This window comes from Zosterops lateralis (genome assembly GCF_965231275.1).
Source record: "Zosterops lateralis genome assembly, chromosome: 13".
NCBI lineage: Eukaryota > Metazoa > Chordata > Aves > Passeriformes > Zosteropidae > Zosterops > Zosterops lateralis.
Genome location: NC_139773.1, coordinates 2,089,809 through 2,100,788, shown reverse-complemented (window position 1 = coordinate 2,100,788; position 10,980 = coordinate 2,089,809).

The following is a 10,980-nucleotide window of genomic DNA, read 5'->3' as shown; positions in this document are numbered from 1 at the left end:
CCACTACCATGTTCCCGTGTCGCTCCCGTGTCAGTCCCAGGGGTGGCTTTGTCCTGAACCCAGGTTCATGTCACCATTGTGTCCCTCCCGGCGCAGCAGGGGTGGCCTTGTCCTGATCCTGCTCTTGTGTCACTCTCGTGTCCCTTCCTTGTCTCTCTCAGGGGTGGCCTTGTCCTGACTGTCCCGTGTCCCCGTGTCCCCCCGGCACCTCAGGGGTGTCTCCCGTGTCCCTCCACCCTTTGGAGCAGCGATCCCAGCGCCTCCATCCCCCCGGGCTGGAAATCCGGGAATCCGCCCAGCGCCGGCCTGGGAATGTGGGAATCAGCGATTTTCCCGGTTTATTCCTCGCTGCCGGGGCTGGGGACAGGCGCGGTGACACAAAGTGACACCGAGGGAGCGGAAATGATCCTAATCCATCCCCAGGGGCTTTTCGGGAGCCGGAATTCCAGGCGGGAATCAGGCCAGGGATGCTCCCCTTGGAGCCCCATTCACCTCCCGCCCTGGAATTTCGGGGAGCGCTCCCATCCCAAATATCCCAGAATTGCCATCCCAAACATCCCAGAATTACTGGGGTGGGGAGGGAAGGCAGCCACGATCCCATCCCAGGGACAATTCCCGTTATCCCGGCCTGCTCCGAGCCTCAGCTGAGCTCCAAATGCTCCGAGCTGGAGGAATTCCAGCCGGGAATTCCAGCCCAGCTTTAATTGTTCCCACACCTCGGAGCCGGAGAAGTCCCCCAGCCCTCATTCCCGGCTCCAGCTCCAATTTTAGGGCTTTTTATTGTGGTTCATTCCCCGTTTTCTTGCACATTCCTGGGTTTTCCAGCTCTCAGCCCCACCCCGTCCACAATTCTTTCTGTATTCCCCAAAAAGCGCCAGTTTTCCTTTTGGGATCATCCGGGGAAATTCGCCAGCAGAACACAACCCCAAAACCAGCAGGTACCAACGACCCCAAAATAAAAACCACCCCAAAACCCCCCAAACCCAAGGGGAGAGCTGGAATTCCCTCCTGGAAGGGAGGCAGGCCGCGGGCAGAGCCCGGGCTTTGTTTTCCGGGGAGGAAAACTCCCAAAGCAGGAATTTGCCACTTGTTCCCGCCGAGGGTGGGGACAGAAGACATTTCCAGTGTCCCCAGATTTGGGACATTTGGAGCATCCCTGAATCCTTTGGAGCATTGCCAGAGCCTCCCGTCCCCATTCCGGGCTGCCCTCATTAACGAGGATCATTAATTATTCACGGCGCGGGTTGATTAACGGCGCCTCGAGCCGGAATAATTTGTTTTTCCATCAACACTTCCCGGTCCCCAGCGGAGCTCCGGGGTGGAATCGCTGCCAGCTGGAGCTGCTGCCACTGGATCGGGAATGGCAGCCTGGAATTACTGGGATGTTCAGGAATGACAGCCCCAGATCCCTGGGATATCCAGCAATGGCAGCCCCAAATCTCTAGGATAACTGGGAATGTCCCTGGGATATCCAGGGAGGGCAGCTCCAAATCCCTGGGGTATCTGGGAATGGCCCTGGGATAACTGGGAATGGCTCTGGGATAGCCAGGAATGGCAGCCCAGAATTCCTGGGATAGCTGGAAATGGCAGCCCAGAATTCCTTGAATATCCAAGAATGGCAATCCCAAATCCCTGAGATATCTGGGAATGGCAGCCCAGAATTCCTTGGAACATTTGGGAATAGCAGAATGAAATTCCTGGGATATCTGGGAATGACAGCCCTACATCTCTGGGATATCCGGGAATGGCCCTGGGATATCTGGGAATGGCCCTGGGATATCCGGGAATGGCCCTGGGATATCTAGGAATGGCTCTGGGATATCCAGGAGTGGCTCCCCTGCTCCCTGCCCACTCCTGGCTGTTTTCCCGTTGCTTTCGGGGTTCTCCTGGAGGTTTTGGGTTCAGATTTCCCCCCTTGGCTCCGATTCCAGCTGGGATGGAGCTCCAGGAGCTCTGGGAGAAGCTGCTGGGCCCTGTCCCACCCCAGGAGCCTTTGGAGCACTGGACAAATCTGGGAGTGATTCAGGACAAAGCCAGGAATGATTCAGGATAAATCCAGGAATGATCCAGGATAAATCCAGGAGCAAACCAGCATAAATCCAGGAACAATTTGGGGTAAAAATCTGGGAGCGATTCAGGACGGATCCAGGAGCAGTCTGGGATAAATCCAGGAGGGATCTGGGATGAACCCAGGAACGATTTGGGATAAATCCAGGTGTGATTCGGGATGAATATGGGAGCAATTTGAGATAAATCCAGGAGTGATCCAGGAACAATCCGGGATAAATCCGGGAATGATTTGGGATAAATCCAAGAGTGGTTTGGGAGAAACCCAGGAGCAATCTGGAATAAATCCAGGAATGATTTGGGACAAATCCAAGGTAAATCTAGTAATGATTCGGGATAAATCCAGGAGCAATTCAGGACAAATCCAGGATATCTCCAGGAGCAATCCAGGATAAAAACTCCAGGATATCTCTAGGATATCCCCAGAATGATTCCAGGATAATTCCAGGACGATTCCAGGATATCCCCAGGATATCTCCAGGATGATTCCAGGATGATTCCAGGACGGTTCCAGGATCTCCCCAGGATATCTCCAGGATGATTCCAGGATGATTCCAGGACGATTCCAGGATCTCCCCAGGATATCTCCAGGATGATTCCAGGATGATTCCAGGACGATTCCAGGATCTCCCCAGGATATCTCCAGGCCCATCCAGGATCAGCCCCGCTCCCGCCCGCGGTGATTTACGAGCGGCTGTTGGGGCTGTGGCAGTTTTATCCCACTCCCGAGACTCCATAAAATAATCGAGGCAGATGGAGAGGCTGGGAATGCTTTTCCTGCCTGATGGCTCCCCAGGCCCCGTTCAACCTCACACGGCGCTAAACGCCCGGAGCAGAGCGGGAATTCCGGGAATAACAGAATTAAACAGGCGGGAGGGGCAGGGGAGGGGCTGGGGCATCCAGGGGTTGGGCCACGACATCCCAGAGCAAGGCCAGGGCATCCCAAAGAACGGTCAGGATATCCTGGGATATGGCCAGGACATTCTGAACATGGTCCAGGAATCCCAAAGTGTGGCCAGGACACCCTAAACACAATCCAGGAATCCCAAAGTGTGGCCAGGATATCCCGGAGTATGGCCAGGGCATCCCACAGAACAGTCAGGATATCCCAGGATTTGTCCAGGACATCCCAAAACACAGCCAGGATACCCTAAACAGAGTGCAGGAATCCCAAAGTGTGGCCAGAACATCCCAAAAAATGGTCAGGATACTCCAGGATTTATCCAGGACATCCTGGACTATGGCCAGGGCATCCTGAATGGATCAAGGAGTCCCAAATCACAGCCAGAACACCCTAAACATGGCCAGGACATCCCAAAGAACTGTCAGGATTTCCCAGGATTTGTCCACAATGTCCTGGAGTATTGCCAGGGCATCCTGAATATGGTCCAGGAATCCCAAAACATGGTGCAGGAATCCCAAAGCATGGCCAGAAATCCCAAAGAACGGTCAGGATATCCCAGGGCTGCTCCAGGATATCCCAGAGCATGGCCAGACCATCCTGGATAAGGTCCAGGAATTCCAAATCATGGCCAAGGGATCCCAAAGAATGGTCAGAGCCTGGGATGCTGAATTCCCATGGATCCCTTGGGGTATCCCAGAAATCCTGTGATAGCACCATCCCCATGGATCAGCCCCATCCCATCCCATCCCATCCCGTGGCTCTGTTCCCATTCCCGATCCCGGCCCCGCTAATGGGATGCAGCCAGTTAATTCATTAAATGAAATCTCGTTAATTCCAGGAACAGGCCCTGGCCCGGCCCTGCAGACAGAAAATTGGGAAAAGTGTCCGGATCGGAAAATGCAGCTCCCAGATCTGCCTGGATTGTGGAAAATGGGAAAATTCAACCGGATCCATCCTTTTGCCATGGAGGCTTTTCCAAGGTTTTCCATCCTGGATTCCTCGGAGCTGCTGGGTGCGGGATGGGGAGAGAACACTGGAATGTTCTGAGTCTGCTGGAAAACCCCCAAAATCCTTGGAAAACATCAGGACCAGCCTTGATCTTCCCAAAAACTGTGTTCTCATTCCCATCCTCGGGAATGCTCCTAACACAAACATCCACAGGGCTGGAAAATTCCAGCCAATCCCGGATTTATTCCAGTCAGGAATTTCCAGTCGGGAGCAGCAGCTCCAAACTTCCCTTCCAAGGAAAAACCCCTCGGAAATTCCCGGGAAAACCAAAGCCAAGCCAGCATCAGTTTATTGGTGGAGTTTTCCTTGGATCCAGGCTGAGCTGGATAAATTCCACTTCTTTTCTTTATCATGATGATTTTGTGGGAATTTTCCCCTTGGAGCAGAGCTCGTTAACGATCCCAGCATTTTTCCTCTTTCCTAAATTTCCCCAGAGATCCATCCAGGAATCTCCTCAGCATTCCAAAGCCCCAAATTCATTTTCTGGCTGATTCCCAATCCACCTGTTCCATAATGGAACATAATGTGTCACCATTCCCACCTGGAATTCTCCTCTTTCTGTGATTCTCCCATTCCCTCCCCCTCCTGTCCCAATTTTCGTGACTCTTCAAGGGCTGCCATGGCCGGAAATTGTGGCAATTCCAAGTGGGAATTTGAGCTTTTCCAGGCCAGCCAATGGAAAACCTCCAGAGATTTTCCAGCTTTTCTATCTTTTCAAAATTTTCAATTTTTTTCAATTTTTTTCAATTTTTTACTTTTTTTCCCCATTTTTTCTATCTTTTTCATCTTTTCCATCTTCTTCATCTTTTCCATTTTTTCCTTTTTTTTCCTATTTTTTCCATTGTTTCCATCCTTTCCATCCAAGAACCTTTTTTCCCTCCATTTTAGAGAAAAATAAATGTGGATTCCTGTTCTGTGTCGGCTCATTCCCATCCCAGATCCACACCTGGGAATTTGGGATGGATCCAAATTTTGTGCTGAATTTTCCCTGGGAATTCCCATTGGGAATGAGCCTTTCCCCCCAAAAAAATCCTGGAATCAAACCACCCCAAATTCCTGCCCCCGGGATTCCCTCATTTCCTGGGATGCTCCAGGAATTCCTGGTGGGATGATCCCATCAGCTCCTCAAAATCCTACAAATTCTTCTGGGAATGAGGTCACAGATCCCAAAATTTGGGATTCAGCTTGGCTGGGATGAGAGAAATTCCCAAAATCACAATTCCCCAAATCCCAATTCCCCAAATCCCAGTTTCCATGGGAGAGGTGCTGGATCATGGGAAAGATGGGAATGGACTCCAGGGAATTCTTATCCTGGAGGAAATTCCTGGAATCCCAGGAACTTGCCCAGGGAGGGAAAGCTCCCACACCTGGGAACCCCAAAATCCCCAAGTTAGCCCAAAAAAAATCCCAAAAGTTTCCAAAAGCCAAAAATAAACCACCCCAAAATGGCAGTTACCCCAAAACACAGCCCCAAAAAACAAAACCCCAAAAAGGTGCCCCAAACCCCCTAAAATGGGAGTTATCCCAAAAAACCCAGACCAAACCTCCAAACCCCAAAAAACACCCCCATCCCCCCTAAAATGGGAGTTATCCCAGAAATCCGCCCAAAGCCCAGAGTTATCCCCCCAAACACCCCATCAAGAACACAAATCAGGAATTACCCCAAAAAAACCCCCCAAACCACCCCAAAACCAGCCCCAGACCAGCAATTATCCCCCCAAAATAACCCCAAAACCTTCTAAAACCCCCAAACCAGGAGTTATCCCAAAAAACCCAGCCCAAAGCCCCCAAAACAGGAGTTACCCCCCAAAAAATGGCCCAGAACACCAAAAATCCCAAACAACCCAGCCCAAAACACCATCAATAACACAAACCAGGAGTTATCCCAAAAAAATCCCCCCAAACCACCCCCAAATAACCCCCCCCCCCCAAAAAAAAAAAAAAAAAATCAAACTCTAAGGAATTATCCTGGAAAAATCCCAAAATAACCCAACCTCCCCCTAAAACCCCTGATCCCAAAACCCTCTAAATGGGAATTATCCCACAAAAAAGCCCCACAATCCCTCACCCCGAATTCCCAGAAATTTGGGATTTTGACCCCTCCAAGGGAAATTCCAGCCTGAATCCCCCAGCAATTTCTTCCCTTCCCAAATTCCCGAGGAGTCCCAGTTTTCCTTTCTCTATCCCAATTAAATATCCCAGGAATTTTTGCTCACAGGAACTTTTTTTCCCCCATCATCCCTGGGAATTTTTGTTCTGGGAAAATCCCATTTTCCAGAAGTGAGGAAGCTCCAAAACATTCCCATGGAAAGTCCAAAAGGGATAAGCCAGAGGAAAAGCAGAGCCAGGAGAGGTTTGATCCCATTTCCCAAACCCATGGAATTCCAGGTGTTGGAATATTTCCATGGAGAATCCAAAGGATCGGGATCAGGTTTGATTCTATTTTCCAACCCTGTGGAATTCCAGGGGTTGGAATATTCCCATGGAGAATCCAACGGAATAAAATCCAGGTGTGGTTTTGATCCCGTTTTTCAAACCTGTGGGAGCTCCACGAATCTCTCCTTTTTCCCTGTTTTCCCTCTTTTTTCCTGTCTTTTTTTTCTCCTTTTTCCTTCTTCTTTCTCTCCTTTTTACTCTTTTCCTGCCTTTTTTCCCCTCTTCTCCCCTCCTTTTTCTCACCGTTTCCTTTCTTTCCTCCCTCTTTTACCCCTCCTTTTCCCTTCTTTTTTCCCTTTTCCCTCCTTTTTCCATTTTCTTCCTCTTTTTTCCCTCCTTTCTCCTCCTTTTTTCCTTTTTTTACTTTTTTCTTCCTTTTCTCCTCCTTTTCCTCTCCTTTTCCCTCCTCTTTTTTCTTTCATTTTTCCCTATTTTCCTCCTGTTTTCCGTCTTTTCCCCTTCTTTTTACCTCATTTCCCCCTCCTTCCCCCTTCCTTTTCTCACTCTTTTCCCCTCCTTTTTCCTTTTCCCTCACTTTTTCCTTCTTTTTCCCCTCTTTTTTCTTCTTTTTCTCCTCCTTTTTCCTCACCTTTTTTCTTTCTTTCCCCCTCTCTTTTTCCTCCTCTTTCCCCCTTCATTTTCCCTCTTTATTCCCTCTTTCCCCCCCCTCCTTTCCCCCTCCTTTCCCCCTCTTTTTTCTCCCCCTTTTCTTCTCTTTTTTTTTTTTTCCTTCATATTTCCCTCTTTTTCCTTCTTTTCCCCTTCATTTTTCCCTCTTTTCCCCTCCCTGGCTCTGGGAACAATCCTTAATCCATGGGATAATTCAGGATCCATGGAGCAGCCACTCCGTGTCTGGGAATTCATTATCCAAAGGTTCCCGAGAAATGAGGGACAAAAATCACTATCCCAGTGCTGAGACCTTTCCCATCCATCAGCCGGAGCAGAATTCCCGCCGGGAATGTTGGACTGATGGATGTGACACCTGCAGTGAAGAATTCCCGGGATATTGGAGCTCCAGGGCCTCGGATCGGCCAAAATTCCTCCAGGCTGGAACCGAGAATTCCCAAATTCTGGATCCCCCCAAGCCCTGCCTGGATTCAGGGAGAGATTCCCAATTTCTGGATCAGCCAAATCCTGGGAAAGACCCCAGAAATTCTGGATCAGCCACGCCTGCATTTATAAAGACATTCCCAAATTACGGATCCTCCAAATCCTGGGAATTCAGGGAGAGATTCCCAACTTCTGGCTTCAGGATCCCTCCCTGATCCATTCCATCCCATCAATCCCATCTCATTCCCAGGAATTGTGGAGCCTCCAGGGAATTCTGGAGAATTCTGGGAATGCCGGAGCCTCCTCCAGGGCCCCTTCCCAGATTTTTTCCCACATTTTTTTTCGGGATGAAACATGAGCTGGGCCCGCAGGTGGCTCCTGTCCCAGACAGCTTCACATTCCATAAAAATCCCACATTCCAGGCCTGAAACAACAGGATTATCCCGGGGGGAAAGGGCTGGGATCAAACAGTGCTGGAGGCCCTGGGGAGGGGAAGATTTGGGATTTTTTGGGGGGATTCCCAGGCACCTGCAAGGTACGGAGCCAGAATCTCAGCCCCAAAATTCCTGAGCCCAAAATTCCAGCCTCCAAATCCCAGCCCCAAAATCCTTCCCTAAAATCTCAACCTCAAAATCCCAGCTCCAAAATCCCAACCCTGAAATTCCAGCCCCCAAAATCCCTATCCCAAATTCCTGACCCCAAAATCCCAACCCTAAAATTCCAGTCCTACAATTCCAGCCCCAAAATCCCAGACCTGGAATTCCAACCCCAAAATTCATGACCCAAAAGTCCAACCGCAAAACCCCTTGGATGGAATTCCCAGATAAGTCCCACACCCCCCTGGAAGCTTCCTTGGGTGTTCTGGTCCTTTGGGATGAGGATCCCACAGAAATCAGGATGAGGATTCCATGGAATTTGGGATGAGGCAGAAACTGGGATGTGGATGCCATGGAAATTGGGATGAGGTGGGAATTGGGGTCAGGATGAGGTGGAATTCGGGATGAGGATCCCACAGAATTTGGGATGAGGCTGAGGTGGCTGATGCTGGAATCCCCTGGATCCAGCCCCAGCGCCTCATCCAGCAGAACGGGATAAAATGGGGAAAACCAGGAATTCCCCATCCCTGGAAGTGTCCCTGGATAATCCAGGATGCTTTTCCCACTTTTCCCTCTCCTCCCATTCCCGCTTTTCCAGGGCCACCCTCTGTGTCCCGGCAGCTCCAAATCCAGGAAAAAGCCCAAACTCCTGGAATTCCACCTTTCCCAGGCTGTTGGAGCACTGGGGGACTTTGACACTCCTGGAATGATCCCAGTGGGAATTAGGACGGATTTCCCAGGAAATATTTTTGTTTAGGATTAAAGAAACGCCCCCCCCCACCCCAGGACTCCGAATTCCAACCATTTCCCAGAAACCTCCTTTGGGATCCTCCAGGGATTTTGCTTGGAAAAACAACCCCGAGATGAGCAGGAAAACCAAATCCCACCCAATTCCCCAGGTCACGAGGGCCGGGCTGAACATTAATTGGAATTTTCTGCCCGGGTGAGTCGTGCCGGGATTTGTGCTCACGTGGGGATTTCTCACATTCCCAAGGTGTTCCCGGATTTCTGGGGTCGGAGCTCATCCCGCCCCCCTTGCATCCCAAAATCTTCCCCGGCCCTTCCCCGCCTTCTCTGGGGGATCCCTGGGGATGATCCCGGGCTTGGGTGTCCCCAAATTCCTGAAAAATCCCATTAAAATCACGGGATTTGGGGATTGAGGGAAAGGATTTGGCTCAGCTCTGTGCATCCCAATCCTTATGGGATTATCCCAATCCCTGCGGGATCATCCTGATTCTTTGTGGGACCACTCCAATCCCTGTGGGATCATCCTGATCCTTTCAGGATCATCCCAATCCTTGTGGGATCACTCCAATCCCTGTGGGATCATCCCAATCCCTGCTCTTCCCACTCCTTCCAGGGGATGTTTTTCCCCAAATTCCCTTCCCAGGTTTGCCAGGAGAGGCAAAATCCCAAAAGAGCTGCAGGATTTGGGGCAAGGATGGAGCTCAGCATTCCCTGGATCTCCTCCCAGCAGGAATGAGGGACCCACATCCCCATCCCTGCTCTTCCCACCCCATCCCAAGGAGGTTTGGCCCCAAATTCCCAAAAAAAACAATAAAACCTCGGGATTTGGGGGAAGCATTGGGCTCAGCTTTCCCTGGATTTGATCCCGGTGGGAATGAGGGCAGTTCCCATCCCAATCCCTGCGTTCCCTGTCCATCCCAGGGTCGTTTGGCCCCAAATTCCCAAGAATAAAAAAACCCAAACCAATAAATATGGGGGATCTGGGGAAAGGATCGGGCTCAGTTTCCCCTGCACTTCCCCCTCCATCCCAGGGAAGCTTTTCTCCCAAATTCTCAGGAAGCCTCAAAAAGCTTTGTGGGATTTTGGGATTTGGGAGAAAGGATCACGTTTAGCTCCCCCTACTCCCCATCCCGATTTTCCTATCCCACTCCCGACCCTTCTCTCTCCATCTCAGGAAAGTTTTCCCCCAAATTCCCAAGAAATCCCACTAAACCCACGGGATTTGGGGAAAGGATCACTCTTAGCTCTCCCTGTTCCTCATCCCAAAATTCCCCATCCCATTCCCAACCCTTTCCCCTCCATCCCAGGAAAGTTTTTTCCCAAATTCTCAGGAAACTCCAAAAAGCTTTGTGGGATTTTGGAATTTGGGAGAAAAGATCGTGTTTAGCTCCCCCTACTCCCATTCCAAATTTCCCATCCCATTCCTGACCTTCTCCTGCATCCCAAGGAGGTTTTTCCACAAATTCCAAAAAAAAAAATCCCACTAAAACAATGGGATTTGGGGGAAGGATCACTCTTATCGCCCCCTACTCCTGATCCCAAAGTCCCCATTCCCGACCCTTCCCCCTCCATCCCAGGGAAGCTTTCCCCCCAAATTCTCAGGAAACCCCATAAAACTCTGTGGGATTTTGGGATTTGGGAAGGAGGGTCGTGCTCAGCTACCCCTTCTCCCCATCCCAAATTCCCATCCCGTTCCCGACCCTTCTTCCTCCATCCCAAGGAAGTTTTCCCTCAAATTCCAAAAAAATCCCACGGAATTCATGGGATCTGGGGGAAAAGGTTGCTCTCATCTCCCCCTACTCCTGATCCCAAAGTCCTCATCCCATTCCTGACCCTTCCCCCTCCATCCCAGGGAAATTTTTTTTTCCCCAAAATTCCCAAGAAGCCTCAAACAACCCTGTTTGATTTTGGGATTTGGGAGAAAAGATCGCCTTTAGCTCCCCCTACTCCCATTCCAAAGTTTCCATTCCCATTCCTGACCTTCCCCTGCATCCCAAGGAGTTTTTTCCCCAAATTCCAAAAAAAATCCCACTAAAACAATGGGATCTGGGGGAAGGATCACTCTCATCGCCCCCTACTCCTGATCCCAAATTCCCATCCCATTCCCGACCCTTCCCCCTCCATCCCAGCGCCTCCCAAATCCCGGGAAGAGCCTGGGAGCCGCCCCCTCCC